At 33.6% G+C, this 23,658-nt stretch overlaps 1 protein-coding gene across 5 annotated transcripts in view; it reads left to right on the top strand.

Annotated features, from left to right (window-relative positions):
* MEF2C (myocyte enhancer factor 2C) overlaps nt 1–23,658 on the top strand; it is a 121,434-nt gene that overhangs the window by 4,703 nt on the left and 93,073 nt on the right. For 4 of the 5 annotated variants that reach the window (XM_058824195.1, XM_058824200.1, XM_058824198.1 and 1 more), the window contains exon 2: nt 7,017–7,229. The exons of the other annotated variant lie outside the window; for it this stretch is intronic. The gene's annotated coding sequence lies outside the window, so the exon portion shown is untranslated. The remainder of the gene's footprint in view (nt 1–7,016; nt 7,230–23,658) is intronic. 5 annotated transcript variants of the gene reach the window in all.

The following is a 23,658-nucleotide window of genomic DNA, read 5'->3' as shown; positions in this document are numbered from 1 at the left end:
ACTGAAGGTGCATTTCTATTTTCTTTCACTATAGCTTTGCCTAGCTGTGTTTTGAAAAGTTTAAGTTATATAGTTAAAGTAACATAGGGTACGTTTTCATTTTCTCCTTTTGTTTCCTATGCATTAAATGAATTTCTCAACAATGCATTATTAGGCTCAAAAAATTCCTTAAAAAGGAATTTTAAACATTTGCTAGCATGATGCTTTGAAAAGTAAGCCCTCAAAATAGGCAATAAATGCAGTTATAGAAATGTTTGAAATGTCCTAAGGGACCTCACAGCCAAATAATATTAAAAAACACTCGTCTGCAACATGCTCACTCACTACAGTCCTCAAAGAATACTTACTGTATTTTGTAGCCATTCCTGATTATTTTACTGTTGTATGATCAAGAAAACTCTGTGAAGACAGTTTTCAAATTCACAAAATGTGCATCTTGCTCTTTTAGTTGTGTGTGTGGATGATCAGTACTTCTGAAAAATAGTTCATTTGCATAAAATATTGAGATGGAGTTTGAAGTGGTGTCCTTTTTTTACAAGTGCAGTCTGGTCGTATAACTTCTGAATGCCTCAAAAAACCACATTCAGCTCTATCAGATGACAGTAGAATTTTTTACCTTTTATTTTATGGAAAAGTTTAATTTTCAAAAAGTTATCTAGCATCAATTCAAAGTAAAACCTAGGGGCCTCAGCTGTATATTGGATCTGTCAGGTATGCTCTTATAATAATAAAGAAGCAGTCAAGACTGACAATACTCTTACACAATCAATGCCACAGTTTTATGTAAAGTATGAGATCAATTTAGTGAAAACTTAATTGGAAATAAAGCCTGTTATGGTAAGACTTTCAAGAAAAGCAGTGAAATTCCTTGGTACTTATTCTGTTCAAGAAATTTAAAGATATATAGTCAGTTTACAATTAAAAATCAAAGTTTAAGAGTTAATATGAATAACAAAAATTTGTGTCTTCTCAATGCACATATGATAAATTAAGGGCCCTACTTACAGAAAAATTCTGACTGAATGCAGAGAGTTAAATCTATATATGCAAATCTTGGTCTTGCAAATTAGTATCTGAATTTAGAAGATTTTAAAAGTGCGTATTTTAGGATTGTGTTTTGCTAGCAACCCTTTTAACATAGCATTTTTCTCCCAGTAGTTTTAAAGTGCAAGATCAGTAATTTATTTAACCCAAGAAATAGGACGTAGAAGCCTGTCCTTTAAACTTCCTTACATCTTGAAGGTGTTTCAAAGTATGTAAATGACACCTGTTATTCTGTGAGGAAAGCTACCATGCTTAGAATTTTCTGATATATTACATTGCAACTTGCATTGTGAAGAGAAAGTAAATGTGGAAGAAGAATAGGGGGAAGTGTAGCAGAAAAGAATCCATGTCATTTCCAGTGTAGGACTGATACTCTGAAATACTCCCAAACAGAACCCCACCCAGCTTTTTTTCCCTTTCTTTTTTTTTTTTTTTTTTTTTTTTTTGTTTAAACAACTACATTTAGATTGCTGAGATCTAAATTACAGTCTACACTCGTGTTATCGTACTTAGGACAATTTCTGGACAAATTGTCTGAGAGTTATTTTAGTCCTATGTGGAATACACTGGCACAATATGGATTCAGTAATGACACCAGTGAGGTCAGATAGACTGTGCCCCATTTGTAATCCCCTGGACAGGTGTTTTAGCAGTCACCTGCTGCAGCAGGGTTGATGTACTTATTTCTGCCTTCTGGCACCTTCCCCAATATTGGAAGCCTGCAAGAGCTCGAGTGAAGAGAGCTTCAGTGGTCTTGGCCAGTACAGCTGGTCCTGGAAGTCAGTCAGTATCTGCTTCCTTCATTTAAGCTAACCATAAGGCAGCCCACAGATTAAGGACGGAATTGAACAGATGGCATACAGCTCCTCTGCCTTCTTTTCCCAGGTTATAAAGCTGATATGAAACTTAGATCCAAATCTAACAAGTCTTATCTTACTCTTAGTTCTTCAACTGTATAATTGATTAAATTAAGTTTATAATAAAAATTATCAACCAAATACCAGTGCAGGAATTCACCTTAAATATTACTATCTCATATTTTTCATGCTGTAATCTCAAGGTCTAAGTGAACTGAATTAGAAACAACATTATTTATGTTTGCTTTTATAGATATAGGGTGCATGCCACTTGTGGAAACCACGCTCAGTTAAATTTCACTATTTACTTTTAAGTTGTCAATCAATAGCTGTTAGGAAAGTATGTACAGAGGGCAAAGAGGGAGGCTTGTGAAATTGTTTATAGACCACATCAGAACAAGTTGACACATTACAGAACACCATCCACGTGGAACATTAATTTTAGTAATATAAAAAATCAAGTCACAGATTAGCATGTGCTATTTGTGTGATTTTGAATAAAATTCTTCCTCATAGTGAAAAAAATTTCAATATGACATTTTATTTGAAATAATAGTCCATTTTAAACAAGATTGTTAAGATATTGTTGGGTTATCAGAGAAATTACAATGTTTCAGAAATATTTGCCCTGTAAGAAGTTTGACTGCAGCACTTTTCATTTAAAAATTCAATATGGACTTCTCAATGAACACTGTTTTAAATAATTTCATCAGAGTTGGGTGGAAAAGATGTCCCCAAAATGAGGGCTAGGACGGGAGGGCATTGTAGACAAACAATAGGACACTGAGGTCCTGTGACCATCCTTGTAATGCTGGCCCATGTGTCTCCTTCAGCCTGGCATTTCAGACTCTGAATTTTACTACCAAGAACTCGCTTTTGATGGCCATATCCCATGGGAATGCCTAAGTTACTACTATAAAAATGTTAATATTATGGGGATATTCTGTGGAACCAGCAGGAGACAGTATGTTCTCTAGATTTAGCCTCAGGACTGCTATATGTCTGTCCATCAGAGTCCTGAATGTGTTTCTGCTTATGGTAAGTGGCAAAACAGCAATAGAGGAGGAAGGCTTTTAGGGTGTTAGAAGAACATAGATATGGTCTATTTGTTAAGATGGGATACAATGAAGGAGAGTTAGTCATGTTGGTCAAACTTAAAACTTTAATCTTGCAGAATTTTTTCATTAAAAGTTCCTGTTGAAGTGTATATAATTAATCTTGATGTGAATAATCTCTAATTGTTGCAGACATAGGGCAGTGGTCTTACTCATTGTTGATTGAAATATGTTATAAGGCTGTAAGGAAAGATCTTTGGAACAGTATTTGATGACACAAATTTGATTTGATTTTGCCAACAGAATCTTGGAGAAATCGTCAGTTTTCCCGTCATCTTGTTTATGTTTATGAGATGGACATATCATATGATATGCAGAGGAATGAGAAGAAAATCCATGTTACGACCCCAGTGCAATCTATGAAATTTGTGAATTTGCATACTTACTAATTTTCTTAATGACATATTTTTTATTTCAGAATACTGAGCCAGAAAATACATTCATGCAGTGGCATGCAAAAATTATAACTTTATCCAAAACACATGTAGACAAATTTTAGAAATTATAAATATGACCGTAAATGTTGGTAAGAGTGTATACTGGTATGGTCATTTAAAACTAAAACAAATGTCATTCATGTTCTTGAGTATACACATTTAAAAAACTACTAGCCAGGCTAGTACTCTTTGTTCTATGATGTGTAGTTAACAATTGGAAATAATATAAATTTATGTTCAAAATGTATATCAAATGGAAAAGAAGTGGAAAAATTTTTTTCCACTTTACTCTTAAAACATGATGAAATGATTGCCAAGCTACCTAATTGAAGCAAACTTCCTATAATTATAGTTGTATCCTTGCTAGGTAGAAATCTGCATATCTTCACAGGGGAAACAGGATCTGATGTTTCTATTTTATGGCAGTTGATGCTGCCATAAAAAAGATTATGCATAGGACAGAAAGAAAAGAATGATCTTCTACATTTCCTGTAATATTGGCATACAAGTTGGACTAATATTTTTTTTAGGTTTTCCAAAAATTGTTATTGACAAAGCAAAATGAAAATCTATTTTCAATACATGTTCCAGTACTTAAATCCTCATTGAGCACCTTGCATTTAGTTCAGTTATGCTTCCAGTAGATAGTGTCACAGGCTTAGTATTACACTGAGTGGTGACATGCAAAATAGTAATATAGAATGCATCCTTACTGCATGCTATCTTTTCTGGAATTGCATATTTTTAAAAATTGCTTGAGAGGTGATACAGTGGTGATAGGCATAATGCAAATCATTATGACAGATAAAAAGCAGGCAATAGAAAAATTACTATTTGGCATAATTTTTAATGTTATTATGGTTATTTCCCTATATTTCTAACCATGTAGTAATACACATATCTGAGGGTGCAAGAATTTCTCAATGGAGGCAGGGTGTGTTTTTATTTCATCAATATATAACAGCAAGAAGCAATATACTGTGCAACAGAGGTGTGACAAAAATATAGAGACATTCTGCTCTGTTTTTAGGAGCAGTACTTGTCACCTATCTGGACAAATTATGATTTTCTTGAGCTGCTTTCTGTTACAAGTCTCTAAAAGTCACCACTGTAGAACAGTAGCCCTCTGTTCTACCACATTTTTATGTATATGATTACAAGCAAACCCCTTATGAGACCACCACTTCATTGACTGCTCCAAGAGGACACTTCTACAGATTTCTGATAAAAAGTAATTTTGAGAATAGTCAGGAAGAAAGTATTTGTTCACCCCTTTTACTGGTTTCCAGATGTAATCAGAAAGAAGAAGTTATTCCACTAATAGATCAGAAGATTGCTCTATGAATTAAATGCCATTCTAAAAATACAACTCACATGTTTGATAAATATAAATTCAAAATACAATGTGGATATATTAAAAAGGTCTCTTTAAAATTGCAAGGAATCTAAAGATATATAGTTTTGTGAGATTCTGATGATGATATGTGAAAGAAAGAATCATCAGCATTCTATTTTCATATGTTGGTCTACATCCTACTCTTATATGCAGACTAGTTAAATAAATACTCACTCCTATGTCTGTTCACAAAGACCACTTTCTATTACCATGATCTAAACTAGATATCTAAATCTAAAATGTAGGCTTTCTCTTGAAAAGGTGAGCATATGGCACATTCCATTTCAAAGTGTGCTCCAAATTTTGAACAAGTTTCTTAAATGCAATAATTGTCAGCACCAAATGTAACCCATCAGTTTCAATTTCCAAGGAGGCTAGGGAGGAGGATCTTTCAATATGAATTCCAAAACCTTAAAATATTGGGAGTATTTTAAAAATGTATGTTTATCCATAATGTACAATTCAGTAATCATCATCTCCAAAGAGATACATGAACTTTATTTAAGGCAACAGATGCAAGGTAAAAAAAATGGCAAGTGAAGGGCAAAGGCTGAAAAACAGTATAAAAGGGACTAAGGGACTCAGAACCACCAAGTGTAAATTTTCAATGGAACTGCAAATTTCTTTTTTTTTTTTTTTTTTTGTGCAAGTCTGTTATGAAATGCCTGAGTGGAATGAAATTATCACTTTTACTAAAACCTTAAATTTGTGTTGGAATGTGTTCAGAAAATTAGAAAGGACTTAGGGCAACATCTAAAAGTGGAATTTAGGTTTTACTTTGCTGTGTCCTGTTGTCTACTGGAATCCACATCCCAAATTAATTCTGTAAGTTCTTTATGAGTATTGGTTTAATTTTTATGTCAGAAATTCAAGAGTTGAGAAACCTGACTGGAAAGACTTCCTACTCCTAACATAGAGCAGTTAATAGTAAATTCTCTTTTCCATTGATTATAGAATATTGTGGGAGAAAGCTAGTCTCAGTTTCCAAATTTGAGGCCGTTACATTTTTCTATAGGTAATGAAGTAGCCATCAAAGGAAGAACTGTAATTGGGTTATGTTTTGCTGGAATGCCATAGTTCCTTACCTATTGAGATAGTCTCTCCATCTTTTTTACCTCTCTTACTAAAAAATGCAAGCCTTTCTATGATTCTAGTCTGTAATATAGCTTTCTGTTTAAACTTATAGCTAGTTTAAACAACCAATTCAATGCCATCTTTGCTATTGCATTGTCTGAAAAGTTTGATTTTACTTGATAAAATACAATGTATAAGAAAATAATTCTTTTGATTTTACCTTTATAATAGCAAGTGCATTCATCTAAATACATAAAATTAGATAATAAATACTTCTGTGACAGTCTTTCATAATTTTTAGTGACCTCATCCTTTCATTTGAGTTAGCTTTTGAACAGATACTTACCATGTCTAATGAAGCTCTGAAATCTCAGCTAAGCGCTAGAAACACAAAGAGGTATTTGACTGTGAGGACAGTGAGCACGCTGTGAGTGAGTAATCAATTGATTCTGCGTTGACTGAGACAGGAATTACAGGTCGAGGGTGTGCTAAATCTCTCAGTCTACCTCAGAATGTTTCATAAACCTATAAGAGAAAAATTACTTCCAAAATAACCATTTTTTTGCATGTTCTCTCTTGTCTTCACACCCAGAGTTTGGGTGGTCTTTTAGGAAAGACCTTGTGGCCTAGCATGCATGACTCTTTAGCCAGTTTCTTGTATAATTAATGTGCCTGTTGAATATGTGAGTGTGAGTCAAAAGCTGATTTCTTGACCACATTATTAGGCTTGAATTAATGAAGAAGAGTTAAGTCCAGTTAAAAAGTTGTGGATAGTCCATCTTGACTAGTATTTTTGCAACAGCTTGAAGCTGCTCCTAAGTTATAAAAACATGCTGCTTTTTCCTTTTCTTTTACTATAATTTGGAAGTTCTGATCTCTTCTCATGAAGAGAACTTACATCAAAATATAATAAGGCATTTATTTAAGAGTATTTAAGACATAAGTAAATATATGACACTATGTCCTTTGTTCATGTATTTTAGCATAACTTTACTAACTTAATGACCTACTAAAAACTGATTTATATACAGGATTCATACTGTTAATTAACATCCACTTCTTTTTCTCAGTTCTGCTCTGACTCTTTTTCCAGACTCATTAGAAACAAAGGTACCATTTGAATAGAACATTTCAAAAGAAGATCTTCTTATCTTCTCTTCTGGACCACCCTGGGAAGAATGTATAAAGATGTACCACTTCTTTGATCAAGAGCATTATAAGCAGACTTAAGCAGTTTTCTAAGTCCCTCTTGGGTGTACGTGTGTGCTTGCCATTCACACATCCCGAAATGAGATGGAATGTGAAGGTACATTTTATGCTTTTCTAGAGCTGTTCTCAGATTAGGAAAGTATACCTCAGCTTCTGTCTGCTAGATGTTAATTGTATTATGTAACAATCTGTATGGGTTTCACAAAGCAAAATCATTCTGTTTTTCTAATGTGATTTTGAAGTACTTTCAGAATACCAAATAATCACTGTAGATGGAGTGTATACAGGCTGAGACTGCTGGCCTCATAAGACTTCCAGGTGCTCCAGATTACTTCAGGTGCTCAGACCATTAGGCGGTATATGAATCTCCACTCAGCTGGCAGTCCCATTTTATTCCTGATGTATAAGACAAAAGTGTGTAAAACGTCATGATAAAATTTGGAATAGTTTGTATGTTCTTTTTGCTGGAATGCTAATTCTCAAAAAAGAGATGGAGGGAGGGAGGGAGGGAGGGAGGAGCAAGCTTATTTGGTCTGTCTTCAAGTATTTAGTTTATCTTCAATTAACCAAAAGGGGAACAATGTAAATTACTTTACAGCTGAAAAAAAAGATTTTACAGACTCATCAGAATTTCTGAATTCCTTCCTGAGTATAAGCATGCAGTTCTGGTGCCATGATGAGTCAATAGCTGGAGAGTGCTTTTTACTGTTTATTGAAGATCAGGTTCTCCTTTTATGTGAGAATACATAGTTACAATTATTTGTGGTGGCAGTTTTTTATTGACCTGTAACTCGCCAATTCTTTTAAAGCCATCTTGGGTTCACAATCCACATATGCAAGTGAAACTTGAGAAGATGCAAGCAGCAATAGCAAAGCTGACTCAATCACGATTTATGCTAATTCAACACGTGAGAGGACCATATCCTCTAATGCTAGAGTATTAGCAGGTTATTTGTTTTGTAGTGGTTTTAGGTATAATGCTACTTTGGTCTGAGAGCATAGCTAAGCAGAGGAAGGATATTCTAGTGTCTGTGATGGCAGCTTTTATTTGGGAAGTGTGGAATCAACTCTTCCAGAGCCTCTTTTAGATCACTGTGAAGATTTCACTTTGCTCATGCATCAATTCCCTGTCTGTAGAATGAGATGGTATTTCCCTGAGGCAGATTCTGTGTGACCCAAGCACTGTGGTAACAGTGTCCATATGAGTACCATGGGGAATAAACAAGGCAACGTAGACTGTAAATATGTGGTGGCTTTTAGAGACTTACAGTCTAAAGCAAAGGAACAGATTCTTAGAACTTCACTTTTGCTAGAAATTCATTTTAATTAAAGTTTAGAACTTTCTGCTTCTTTCTGTCCATTTTTCTTCTACTTCTTTAGTAGTTGTGCCAAGGTATCCATGTGTGTTTCTTCCACTGTCATCTGGCTCATTCCCAGCAGATGCACACAATCTGTTTTGCTGTCATTGACAGGGTTCAGTTATGAAAAAAATGTGGCAGAACATGTTGCTGTAGTCACTTATACAGGATTCTCTTTTCTAAGTAACTGAGAAGAAGTTAACTATTTTTATTTTTTTTTTACATATTGTTCAGTCTTGGGGTTTTATCCAGGCAACTTTGCATTGGGTTAAACAGGGTCTTGTTGTCATCTTAGCTTTCTTTTTTAATTCCTACTTTGTAAAGTTAAAATTTGCCAATTATATGTATTATAAAAATTGCCACAGAATGTTGACTGGCCTCAGTTACAAGTGGCAACAGTAATTCTGGCCATTTGGGAATAAATGTAGTATTTCCAACTATTTTAGACAATATTATAGCGGCTTTTTATATTTTATAATATAAATACAAATTTTCCTATTTATAAATAATCCTGATCATCCAAACACATGCACTCTTAAGTATCCTGAATGTACATTAATTATACAAAAGGATTTTGTATACGGGGATAATGTGTTCCTTCTCATGCGAAGTTATAGTCAGTAAGAGGCTGAACAGAAATAAATAAAAAAGTGATTTTTTTTTACTTTATTGCCTACAGAATAAAAGCTATAAATCTTAATCATTTATTGTGATATTTTGGTAACATATCTTAACATAGATTAGGGCCTGTACAGGATGCTGTGCAAATACACATTAATGAACGGCTCTACCCTTGGCCTTGACAGCATGCACAAACAGGATAATAAAAAAGAAGGTAGATGGAAATAAATGAAGATTTTTTTTTTTTTACTAGTATGAATGTCTTGCCTTTCTTCCCAGTGTTCAAAAGGAAGACTTGGTGTAAGTAATTAAACTTTATGGAAGGTATCTAACAAGAAAAACACTGTTTATTAGGTGATAGGGTGTTCTCACTGTCTTTGCCAAAGAAAAAACTAATCACCAGCTAAAATTTTGTGTTCCTTCTTTGCTGCTTTCTACCTCTATCTCAATGAAGGCAGAGATGACAGCAGCAATTTCCACACTGAGTTTTTAAGTTTACAGTATGAGCCATCAAAAAACCACTAATATTAAATATGTATAGGCATTCTACATGTTTATTAAAAAATAGAATTTGGTTTACAAGCTGATATTGCCTATAATACTTTTATTTTGACCTAAATTTTCCTTTTGAATTGTACTTTGTTCATACGGGCTGACAGCTCTGGCTTCTTTATTTTTTTTTATTCTACAGCTAAAAGAAAAAAATCTTCCACACCTAGAACCTCTATTAATTACCCAAACTGAAAACTAGTTTAGTGAGGCTAGTTTTGGTTTGCTTTGAAATATCTGCATATATACATTAACATAAATTAAATATATTTAAATAAATTTGGTCTATATTTTTAGATAAAAAAATAGACCAGGATATTTTTAGGATTTTTTAAAAAGACTATTTCATTTTGGGAAATGCCTTTATATACTTACAACTCTGAATTCATATTGTTGTTCCTCACCTAGCTGCAGATTTTGTATCACTGATAGATTATTATGTTAAAAAGGCTATCTGTAAATACGCTACAGTGGTAGACTGAGATTAACTAGGCGTGTGGTTTTTCTGTAAATTTGTTTCTTATGATCATGTACATATATTTATACATATGTACATGCGCATATATAAATATATATATATGTATATGTGTGTGTGTGTGTGTGTGTGTATGTGCTTTTTATACAAATATGTATGGTTTTCAAACTATGATTGCATGCTGCTGAGTATGCCTTAAATTGTAAATAAAACTGTCAAAATGTCTCTTCAATTAGACCTCCAAAAATAATCAGTCCATAAACATGTGGTGTTCTTTCTCCATATATATACAGTTATTATATAAAATAAAAATCTTTCATCTAAACTAAAATCTTCTGTATTATGCTTTAAAAATACAGTAATTTTAGTGTGGTCTTCATATATAGTTTTATATATGTTGGCATATTTTGGTCTCGAAAAAATAAATGTAAGAATACCAAACCTAATTTCTCCTGATTTTATAGATAGGTTGAATTAAAAGATGACTGTAACCCCTGTTTTTCATCATAATATTTTTAATTTGTATGTTTTTAAAGGAGAGTATTCTTGTATTTTGGAGCTATTTTCAAGCTACACCTTGAAAGTTTCTGGAAATAATTTCAACTTTTTTATTTGTCCTAAAATTAATTTAGGATGGGATTTGTTAATGTGGGCATTTCTAGGAGACAAATAGCATCAGTGTATCACATATAATGTAAAAAGCAGACAGAGAAAATAGGGTCCTCAGATGATTACTTTTACTACTTCTACATCTTGATTGCTAGGCTCAGTTTAACTCCAGAAATATTTTTACGACTTAGCTATTATCCTTTAAAGACTAAGATTGCAGCACACCTATTAGTTGTTTGGGTAGCGAGAAGAGAAAAGGATAATTTAATACATTTCTAGAAGAGTAGAATTTATATCCTAATCCTTGATGAATTGATACTTCTCCAAAGTGTCAGGAAAGATGGTAAAGACCAAATGAAAGACTTCAGAATGTAACATTTTCTCATTGTGCCACCTGTCAACCTTGATTTTTTAAAATTCAATCATATTGATTATGGTTCCTTTATTGAAAACAAAAACAAAATCAAAAAACAAACCCAAAAAAATCAAAACCCAAACCAAAAAACTCTCTCCCCCGCCCCCAAAATAATCATAATTTTAAAGGTCTATAAAATTCATTGCAGCTTAGTACAACAATACACTGCATTTAGATCTAAATGCTAAACACAAGAATCTCAACACCATTTGCCTCGTATTTTATAATCCTACGTGGAATCTTATGTGGTCAAAAAGATGACATTTATACACATCCAAACTGGACAAATTAGATTATAAAGTCCAAAGCTGAAGACTTACTATACAGAACTTTATTCTGAATGCTAAGCAGTTTCAGATTCTGTTTCAAACATCAGTGCTGATCTCACTGTAAATACCTAATAAGCAAGAAGATATTAAATAAAGAAGGTGTTTCAGTTTTTTTGTTTTCATTTTACATAGCTGATAACTTTCCATGAAAAAACAAACAAAGAAACAAAGAAACAAATAAATAAAATCATAAGAGAACTGGTCAAATGATTATCAGAAAAGCAATAGACTGAGAGCTTTTTTTTTTCACAGGTGCTGCAGCTTTTAATTTACATGAAGTTTTGTATTCCATTTATTGTCATCACTGCTGTATAGGGACTAGTATTTTCAGTGTCCCAGTAATGTTTCAGGAATAAACATTGATACTTAAGTGATAGTATGCAGATATCTGTGTACCTTCTAATAAGCCAATATATAAAACAGGTCAGTAAATCCTGTATATACTTCCATCTTATACTTCAACAGTAATAAAAATAACTTGAAGACATCATTAAAGGTATCAGTTGTATGCATGATTATACACTGGAAAATTAAGATATAATTAATATTGTAGGACTACGTTTTCTTGCTGTTACGGAAGTAGAACAGTTGGGTCTTTTTCCTGTGAAAATATTTTCCAGTGCCTTGCCAGTAGCATGTTTCCAATGGGAGAATCACCCTCTCTAGCTGGCTGAAGCAGATTTTTTCCCTGTGTAAGGCTAGATGTGGATTTTTCATGAGCAGAAACAACCTAATTTTGTGATGTGAGCTGTCCTCAAAAATGTAATATTCATAAAGCATGGTTCTTCAACAGTAATGACAGCTTGAGCTAGTACTGCCCCTGGTGAAAGCACTGTTTGTATGGGGAATTTTTTCTTTATAAAAATACACAATTGTTTATTTAATCTGTTTGCCTGCAGATGCAGGACAAACACATTACTCAAGAAAAATTTATATTCATACACAATTTAAGAGAGAAGGGGACTGTCTGGATGGAGACAGAGCTGACCACTAACTCTAACACAGGGCAGAGAATTGCTGTAGTGTACAGTCATGCTACACCTGCCTAAATCTCAGAAGTTGTGTGCATCTATGCAGTGCAAGAGATACCTTACAAATTATTAATATTCAACACAAAAAAATGTATGTACAAATTTTAATTATTTGGCCAATTATATTATGGCCTCTGTTTCTCTAACAATTTGTCATTGCTTTGACAGTGCTTTAATTATAAGAATATTATTTTGAAGAAAAATACTGTAATTTTGAGGGTTCTGCATTATCCAGAAAATTTAAGCATGTTCACAGTGTTAATATGACTGATGATAAAGAGCTCTTTCATGGTAACACTTCTAAATGATCTTATATTGAGCTTAATTGACAAAGCTATTAATACCATTCTAATTTTTTTTTAGTTGCCAGTGTCATTAAGCTTGCAAATACACTGTCTCCATAACTTTTTATTTTACGTTTTTTATTTCTGTTATCTAAAAAATGTAAAAATAAGAACAGACAGATAGCTTTGTTGTTTTGAATGTCTTATAGTTCCACTTTAGTTTGTTTGAAAACTTGAGTGCGAAAATACCAAACATAAGTAGGTGAAAACATAACACATATCTTTCTGATTGTGTAGATTCTATTGTGTAGAATATATACATTTGACATTATAGAATGAAACCTCTCTCTTCGGTATGTTGTTAGAAAAAATCCAGGCAAGAAAGCTCTTACTCAAATGCTCAATGCGCATCCCAGTAAAGTCAGGCCTTTATCAGACCCACTGGGCAATTCAAGCACTGAAAGATCCTGACAAATTTTTGAATGAGAAGAGCCAGGGCACTTCTGGAGCTGAGAAAAGAAACAATTAATTTTAAGAAGGTAAAGCAGATGTTTAAGGAACTTGTAATCTCTGATCAACAGGATCATTTTCAAATCTTCAATACTTCCTTAATTTTTATCATGTTTGTCTATATGGGGCATGCAAGGCAGAGAATTTTTCTTCTCTTTTGCAGAGAGTACACTTCCCATAAGCGCAAACTGGGTTATGGACAGAAATAATCTATATTTTAAAATAATAAGGAAAAAAAAGAAGACAAAGCATCAAATTTATATCACAAAAAAGATTTTGTCCACTACAGGTTTCAGTCAGAACTTCTGTACACAGTAGCTTCTCAGAAAACTACGCAACTGCAGCTATTTCAGCATTATATTAAGCTAATATTTTCTTTCCCTGAATATCCACTGTTACGTAGTAACACTGAAAAATAGTCAACTTGTTTGTACAAACTTATCCGAGAGACCTCTTCCTTTAAGCAATAAGGCCTGGTGACTGTGGACGATCTTTTTCTGAATGACTAAAATTAATCTGGTTTTGGTTTCATTGCCTATCTTGCTTAATAAAAAAATATATAAGCAGATTTGTAGTTTCTATTCTGAATTGAAGTGTGAGAAGATATGCTATGAAAGCCACAAGGAAACTTGTGTTACTATCTCCTTAAGCTCCTTCTTCCATTTACTGAAGTCTTGCTAGCAAAAGAGAAATTCTTTTCCATATCAGAATATTCACCAAACATGCTCTATTTTCTGGCATCTTTAAGTGTGAAATTCTCACACAGCATGTTACAGAAAACTTTAGATTCTAAAACAGACCGAGAAGCTTCCTCCTGTCTCCATGAAGCCATAGGTGTTATGAAAGCTTGTACATGCACAAAGCTGATCTAAATGAGGTTTCAGGGACACAGTAATATGAGTATATTGTGTGGCTGTTTTAAGATAAAGGACTAAATTTTAGTAGAAGACCTGAATTGTTTTCCCATCTGTTTCTGTAGACCTGTTGCATAACTCCAAAAATTCCGTTTGAAAATTTCTACTTTTGTTGTAAAATTTCACCAGTGTCTATAGGTGATAAGTGAAAAAGAGGAAAAGAAAATATTATTATATATATTATTTTATAATCCGTGTATTTTTTTCAGCAGCTTCAAAAGAAATAACACTTGTCATCTGGTACCTACAGCTATTAGTCTGTTGAGACATAAGAGGAGATGGGCAGATATTGAATTATTCATGAAGGCTATTGCTATAGTTGATGGAAGTTCATCAGCTAATTCCCCAGCTCCATTATGGACTTTCTTTCAAATTCAGTCAGAAGTACAAATACAGGAGTACAAGCCATTACTTTTAATAATCATGCTACCAGAAGTTTCATAAATTATATCACATAAGCTTTCTCTTTTAAGCAAGTTACTGACTGTTCACTAGAGGCTGATAGGTGCTTAATTTTAAATACTTTTAATAATACTAAGTCGTGAATAGTGTGAACAATATGATATTCTTTCAAAATGTAACTTTTACCAAAAAGTTTTTAAAATGTATGTAATAATTTTTACCTTAATTCAACTTGATGACCCAAAGTCTGACATTTTAATTTATATGCATATTTAAGTATTTTGTGATTTATGAACACAAGGAGGTTTTGGGTGCTGTAACTTACAACATGTTCTTCAGTTTATAGGCCATGTGTAAATACAAGAAAATCTCAGTTTGCCCAAGCACAAGGAAATCAAGTGCTAATTCTCCTGCTTACATGAGGGAGTTGAAGCAGATGATCTCCAGAGGTCCTTTCCAAACTTAAGTATTCTGGGATTCTGGAAGAAGCCAACAATTTTGTGGTGCAGGCTGTCAGAGTAATGATAAAATGCTGACATTTAAGGTTAGTTTGGCAGACACCAAAATTATGTCATGAAATGAGTGCTCACAGGTATTGCAGGAATGTTGAATATCAAAGATTTTATCCCAGTTTCAGTGATAAGGAGCTGGGTGACTCTCACACAAAAGATTCCACAAATGTAGCTCTTCTTTTCACATAGGCCAGGTGAAAGGGGCATATTGTCAGCTATCTCTGCTTTGGCCACAGCAAAAGCACAAATCTTACCAGCATGTATTTGTTTTCTTTAGGAGATTTCCTTCTCTTCTTACACATCACTGCAGTCTGATTTGGGGATTTGAGAGCAGTAAGAAATTGTAGTAAAAATTTATTCTCCAGTTCAGCCCCCTCTTCTTTATGGAGATTTCTGTAGTGAATGAGATTGAAACATGTCTGTTCTGTGGTGTGCTTGATGCAGACAGTGCTCTTATTTATCCTGTGATGACCTAACAGCAGCAGCAGCAGCACATGCCCTTTTGATGGAGAGGATTATTGTAATTCCCTCCTAGAAAGGCTTCTAGCAGCTCAGCCCTGTCACTTGCAGCCTGTTCAGAATTCAGTGACACACTCCCATCCTGTCTTGAGCAAGTACAATCATTTGCCTTATACATTCACTCATTTACTTTGTCTGCTGTGAAGTAGCTGTTTGATTTGAAAGTATGCTGCCTTAGTTTTGAAATCTGGAATGATTCAGATTGGGCTATTTTCGAAAAGTCCTCCGCAAATATCATATTGACAGATATAACCACCCCCACAGCATATTTTAGGAATCTCAGCATCACATCTTAGGTTGCCAAGTTATGTCCTTTGCCAGGATAGGCCTTCAGGTAAGGAACTTCACCAGGAAATCTGTCTTGAACCATACATACTTATCAGAAAACACTGAAATTAAATAGATAATCTTGGTTGCTTTTTAAAATCACTTTCCTATTGTTCAGTGTAATTTCTATTAGGACTGTATTTATTCCAGTTCCTCTCAGCAGTACTTGGAGTTGTTCTGTCAAATTTTCTTTTTCCCTTATTTCTCTTCAAATTTTATTTTTCCCTAAGCATACTACTGATGTAGTTATGGATAGTGACTTCTTAATGGCATGTGATGTTTCATGTCAAACGCATGACCTTTTCTGTGTCAACATAAACAGTATGTCAACATAATTGCTTACTAAATAATACACAGGCTGTTTTTACATTTAATGTAATTCTAAAACTTGTATTTGAATCTTTATTCCTCTTCTTTACAAGGAATTATCCCTTTCTTCTTCCTATTATGCATTGTAAGTTGCTAGGGTTCAGCTGTACTATGCTGTAGATGGAAAGGAATTCTCTTTGTCTGCTTGTCTTGCTGTGCATCTTGTTATTTCTATTCTTGTTGCAATTACGGTGGCATGTTTACAGCTATATTAGTATGGTGCCTAATTTTCTTCATTGATGATAAAGCAATAAGGCTATGTTTGAAGAAGCTTAGACTAGATGCCAAATGTTAATGGTTTCAGTGTGGTCAAATGGATTCTGCACTTGTGGGTATCCATGAAGTACTTTGAATAAGAAATAATCTATTTTCTTCTGTTCCATGTCTGAAATTTCAGTCTAATAATTTATAACCTGAAGTGAGTTAGGAAAGTTGTTGGGACACTTATTACCAAGTTGCTCTAAATACTATTCCATGCACTGATAATACCCCCTTTCACCTGAATACAGAACTGTATTTAGATGCACAAAACTTGAATGCAGGTTAACTGCATGAGGGATTAGGTTTTTCATCTTGCACATACTCATTGATTTCAAATTCTCACTGGCTTACTTGACTTATTTGGGTACAGTAACAACATCTGTGATTTTATTCATATTAACCATTACATAATATGTAATTAATCTTAGGTACAAGAAGAGTTCTGCAGTCCTCAACAAACAATTTAAGTGCTTCGAATTAGGCATATACATTCATGCTTGTAGGCTTGAGGCTACAAGTCATGGTACTGCAAAGACTTAAGTATTTGTTGAAGTTTACTATTTTTTGATGTTGTACCAATGTCACAATTACTTTCATCAAGTAAAATGCTGCCCCATTAAGATTTTGCTTAATAGTCTGGTGTGATGGTGCTTTTTAAAATTATTTTAAATCCTTTGAATTTTACACTATCTCATGGGTACAAGTTACTTAAATAATGTGATTTAAATGAGCACAATTCAGAATGTTTCCTAGATTGTATTATTAGAAAATGAAAGCTAATCTGAAGTGGGAAAAAATAATTGTTGGTGGGTGGTTTCTTCTTCTTACACCAAATTTTACAAATCAGTTAATTTCAGAAAAAAAACCCCAAACTGAAGTTGAGGAAGTTGACGTGTACCTGAAGTTCACTCCATTACGTTTAGATTTTCCTAAATTTTACTTCTGTGCAAACTCCTTACTCTGTAAGATTAGCAAATTGATGACTTTTTCAACTGTTTGTTTGTTTTTTTTTTTTTTTGTCTTGTCATTTTTAGTAATCTTCCAATGGATTACGCTCAATGTCAATGCCAAGGAACCTTTTAGCCCAAATAATTCTTGAAACAATCTAAAAGTATTACATACTATTAAGCTGGGAATTTACAAGTGCTCATTATTAGATAGTCTTCAGGGTAACTTACTCTTAATCATTAAGCCTTGAACCACAGTCTCAGCAGAATGTGGTGTTTTTAATAGCACTGGTTCCTGTGAGCAAATTTTATTGTGGCATCATGGAATAATATGCATTCTTTTCCTTATGATTTATTCTCCGTAGATACAAAATGGTAAAAGAGGTGTGTTAATATAGTTTAATTTAAAGTACTTAGCTCTTAGTACTTAGCATTTGGCTCTGTTACAGTTCAGAGATTGAATAACCAGTATTAAAATACTACTTGTTTTTAGTCATGCTATACCGGATGCTCACAGTGACAATATTGGTCAATTACTGGTAAAGATATACAGCACATTTTACAGATCATTGCTAAATATTATATTCCTCTGTTTCAGTGTTTTCCAAAACACTGCTGAAAATCAGAAGTGTAAAACTACTACATTCAATAATAGATAATGTGTTTCAATGCTGGTTCCAACTTTGTTGTAGAAGAAGACTCACACTGAGGTCACTAAATAGTATCCTTAAAGAATGACAATATTTTATATTATTGTCATGTTATTGCTATATTATTATTTATATTATTTTCCCTATTGTTTCGATACTTAGGTAACTTTTCTGGGATTTATGTCCTACATGTGTATGAATTTATAGAACAAAGAAAGTGTGTCAGAATGCAAAATTTATCACAGACTTGAGGGAAACTGTTACTCAATATTCAGCATGCAGTTAGAAACTGGCCATAAGGCAGTACAGAAAGGAGAAAAAGACAGCTTATCTTGCTTGTCTAGGATTTACCAATCTGTGGCTGATAACCCAGGCTGATCCTGATCTTGACAGCATTGCACAGTCTTTATGAGAGGATGAATTTTAAGAATTTCTCTAATATATTAGACACAAAACAGCCATTCCTTTAACAAACAAATACATATTTTCTTTTTTCTTCATACCTTGAATAAATGTATTTGGACTAGCATCTGTCCAGGACTTTAAATTCTGTTTCTTGTTCAATCTCAGTCCTCATTGTAGTATGCTGGGACTTGATGAAGTGCATAAGGGAAGGTTACTTCTGAAATCCGTTTTTGTCATTAGTATTGACATGTTCAGATTGTGTTGCTTAGTGATCTAAATAATACTAATATTGCATTAGTATTAACAACATGGCATCAGGGACATATTTTTAGTCTATTTCAGATGAAGTAAAATGATGAAGTTTTCCCCTTTATCAAAGGAAAGGTGCTACTACAACCAGAGAAGGTAGGATAAAATGAGGAGTGCCATGAGCATTGACATGATTTCAGATACTAAGATGTACTCAGATACACCAGAAAAGTCAGATGACTGAACATATCACAGCTGTTCAATTTCTTTAAGTTCTATGGTTTTTATTCTAATGGAAGCTTCATTTCTTCAGGACATTGCATGTAATGTTAATTTAAACTCCAGTTTTACTTAAAATATGTGCAAAATTGGAACATTATTACACATTTTCAAAGTGTTTTCCCTTTCTCTTTCATTTTATGTAGCTAATGTATTTATCTTATAAGGACCTCAAAAGGGAACTAAGATACACCTGTATGGAGGTAAAAAATCAGAACAGAGACTTCAAGCTGTAATATGATCAAGATTTCAACCTGCTTCATAATATCAGATCAAATCACTGATAAGCAGCAAGAGATTAAAAATGAACTCCAGTTGTAGAATATATTTTCTCAAGAGCTGTACTAATCTTTAAAAATCTTAGACTTTCTGAAGACAACAAGAGCAAAATGTTATACTACAGTATTATCCGATTTTCAGAGAGACTACACAGTCACTCCTAAAATACAAACTAAGAATTTTTTCATTATTTCCTAGCTGACAGAAGAGAAAAATTATGTAGAACAAATTATTGATCATTATTCCGCGAACAAGAATAAAAAGTCACTGCATACTCGAACAGGTGCACAGCACTGTTGAGATGAGCCATTATTTCTACACAATGCACATATTTACCCTTCACACATCTTGCTTTCATAATGGGCATGACATATACTCTTCCTATACAGCTACAAATCCCACAGCTTTAACACTGGGTCTACTTTCTGCAGTAAAATGTAAAAAGTCTAGCAGTAGTCAAAACCAATGTGACATTTTATATTAATATTCATTGTGAACTTAACAAAGGATTCAAATTTATAATTGTTATAAAAAATCAATCTCACAATAGATATTGACTAAAATGCTTGTAATTTCTTACTAATGATCTTAATGTACAGAGTTTGTTGTACATATTTTTCACAACTTACTTTTCTTTCAGCGAGACCAAGCTCAAAATATAGCGTTTCCATGTAATTTTAGGTCTTACTGTAATCCAAAATGATTTTGACCCTGTCAAGTAGAAAGTTTCACACATTTCTTTTGAAAGACAGCCAAAATCTGGGGAGAAAACTACATAAAAATATAAGCAAATATATTACTACATTCTCATACAGATTTGACAGCAAACCAGGATCCAAAAAGTAATGATTATTTTATATGAGTGAATTCTGCCACCTGTAGCTTGGAAAATGGAGGACTAATTTGTTTAATTACAGGCTATATATTTCAGGCATAAGAAGTATCAACCATTAAAAATCCACTCAAAATCAGTGTTGGTATTTGACAAAACTGTACGGAGACTCAGCCTTGGAAAGACAATTTAAGTTTATTCAGAAAATGCTCAAGAATGAAGTATTGTCATTTCTTTAGGTTTAATCCATTGTTTTCTTTCATGGCATTGTTATAGTCATCCATAAGTTGGTATTTCCAAAAATTCCATACTGTAATCAGTTTTATCAGAATGTAGATATTAATTTAATTGTCAGGGAGAGGTGGACTCCAAAAGTTTATGTCTTCATTAATCTTCATTAATTTGAAAGTAAGTTATTATAAGCATCTTTTTTCTCTGTTACTTTTCTGGAAAAGTAGAAGAGAAACACTTTGCTCACTCCAGATAAGTTGAAATTTCTACAAATATAAAAGCTGTCTAATTAGATATGAAATGGGCCTCTACACAGCTCACTTGAAACAAAATATGAGCAAGGAGCACCATTGGTTCACCTGATTCTGAAAGAAGGGCCATGGTGAAGTGTTATTACTTCAAACAGGACAAAATATTATGAAATCTATCTAAACCAAAAAGCAAAGAGTTTCTTCTTCAGCTGCGTTACAATTTGTAGAGCAGAACAATAATCCAGGAAGGAATTTGGCCAAGATGTTAGGCATTTGAAAATAATTATGGAATTTATTTGGTATCTTTAACATTCCCAGCGATCAGGATCTTGATTGTAATTCATTAGTAACACATTCTTTTCTGTTAACAAAGCGTCTTAAAACATCATCTGTTGAAATGTCTTTACTACCAGTACAGGTGTGGAGTCTTATGACTGGAGGTGCATTATTTAACCTGTTATTCTTTGTACTGTTGGAGTTTATAGAAAGATACTGTCCCTGTCCTCAAGAATTTGCAATACATAAATCTGACCCCGACTAATCCTGATTAGTTTGTGAGAATCAACAGGATCACAGCACATGCTGGTTTGACTGTAGCAACTTGAGGAAGTGTCTTTTTCATTCATGGGGTGACCATACACCATACAGTTTAAGAGCATTTGACACCTCTTTGATTGAGGTTGACAAGTCTTACAAAGATGAACAACTAATGCCACCATTTTACATAGCAGCAGAGCATGACTCTAGCTTAAGGTTTAGGAAGCAAGCAATTACTACTCTCTATGCATATCTGTCTTGATGCAGAATATGCTCTCTCTGTGGCAGATGCAAAGCCTGCTTAATTTTGAAAGTATCCTTACATTCTGTTCCAGGTAGCATCAGACTCTATTCATGCTGGTCTTCTATTTTATTATTGGATAAGCCAGGCTGAGCAGCGTGAGCTGTGGTTTTAAAACTTTGTGTTTTAAAGCTGTCTAAAACCAGTCTGCCATGGACATGACACTGTACATCATGATCAGTGCATTTTTTGACTGATGAAGAGAAATGGGTGATGCAGTGGTTTAACCAGATTTAAAAAAGAATGCACCTTGTCGTTTCCATGCTTTTCTAGCAGACAAGGTGTTGTACAGTAAGAATGATAACTACCAGTCTGTACACATCTGAATTCATACCATGAATTCTTCCATATGTCTTGTCAGTGGTTATTTCTACAGAATAATGCAACAGTAGGATTTCCAGAAACAAACTCATGTAGATTGGCTACACTCTCTATTTATCCCTGCAAGAGGTTTCAGCAGGAGCTACGGACTTACTAACACATGGTTCTCATCTGAGGAAACTGCTCTGTGAACTGGAATAAATTATCTGGGAATCTAACATCAAAGGACAACAGACAAACAAAAAAATGTGAAAGTAAAGACTTCAACCTGAAGAAACAGCCCCAAAACCACACTAAACTTATAATCCAGCAAAAGATTTGCTTCCATCTATTGCAGCCAAGGCAAAAAAGACAACCAAGCCACAAGATCTTCTAACATGGGAAATAAATCAGCTAGTTCTTGTCCCAGGGTGCTAGTGTTGAAAAGTAAATCCATGAGCTGGTATGGGAAAATGTTGGATGATTAAAATTACATGACAGTATCCAAAATATCCCAGTAACTTCATTCCAAAATTCTCAATAATTTAGGAATTTTAACAGCAAAAGCTGTAATTGTTAAAGTTCCTAATTTATTCGTGAACACATTGAAAGTATTTTATAGTTATTGCATGCAAAATTGCAGAATGGAGCCATTTAATTTCTCAGTGTTCATCTCTAAGTAACAGGAGTAGAACTTTTGTATTAATGTGGCACATGGAGAGTAAGAGGATGATGGTGATGAATATTCCTATTTAAATGTTTTGTGCTTAATTTTTGTGATGCTTCATTACTGTATAACACTGCTGTAATCTGTGAGGATTTAGACCCTTTCACATCATGGTAACTCATCTCTCCTCTCCAGAGCCAACCAGTGGACTTACTGGAGAGACTGGGAAGAACAAGCATATTTTTCTTTCATTTATATGGGATAATGCCATAGAGATGTGTGGGTTAACGCCATTTAGAGTCTGCAGCTTTGATATCAAAGTGATCTTGGGCATTTAATACAGTATTTATCAACTTTTTTCCAAAGTCCTAGCTTGTAAAAATCAAAAGAAAGATTCCAACAGAATTACATATGCACAGAAGCAATCAGGAAGTGAGATATTATTTTCATGAACTCTGTTTGCAAACATTCTGATTTTGAAATAATTTTAAAAACATCTTAAATTAGGTTATGGCATGCTGTTGACATTTCCATTTAGAAGAAGCTGTTACTGACTCAGATAGTTTTCACTTTGCAGCACAACATGGGTAGATAGCAGGAAGAATGTACTTTCAGTATTCCATCATGCATAATTTGTTATATCTGATGTATAAAAGAGAATGCTGGAGATTTCTTACCTGGAGATACTGTGATAAATAAACCACAATTTGATAAATTTTCTTGGAAAATATGCTGATAATAGCAGTGCACTGATATTTTGGTCATTTATGCATGACCTAGTTGTGAAATTATATTAGTATTACCTACAAAGAGAGGAAATTAAAGTTTACAACCGAGGATATCCCTCTGACACAATATTTCCATACAATTAAGAACTTATTTCAATTATTCTGTTCTTACCATTAGCAGAATATTTTAAAGCAGATTTATAATCAGGAATACATACTAACCTTGAGTCTTATCCAAAATGTGGTTTTATTCTAAAAACGTATACGAAAAAATATACAGTTTTCATCTGATTCTTGTTTATTGCATCATTTTAAAAGTACTGTTTTACACTTTGAATACTATTACTCACCTCAAACTGTCTCTAGAGCCAAAACTGATTTTTTT

The sequence above is a fragment of the Ammospiza caudacuta genome, chromosome Z (assembly GCF_027887145.1).
Source record: "Ammospiza caudacuta isolate bAmmCau1 chromosome Z, bAmmCau1.pri, whole genome shotgun sequence".
Taxonomy (NCBI): domain Eukaryota; kingdom Metazoa; phylum Chordata; class Aves; order Passeriformes; family Passerellidae; genus Ammospiza; species Ammospiza caudacuta.
The sequence above is the reverse complement of the archived record's forward strand: the minus strand, read 5'-3'. Positions and strand labels throughout refer to the sequence as shown.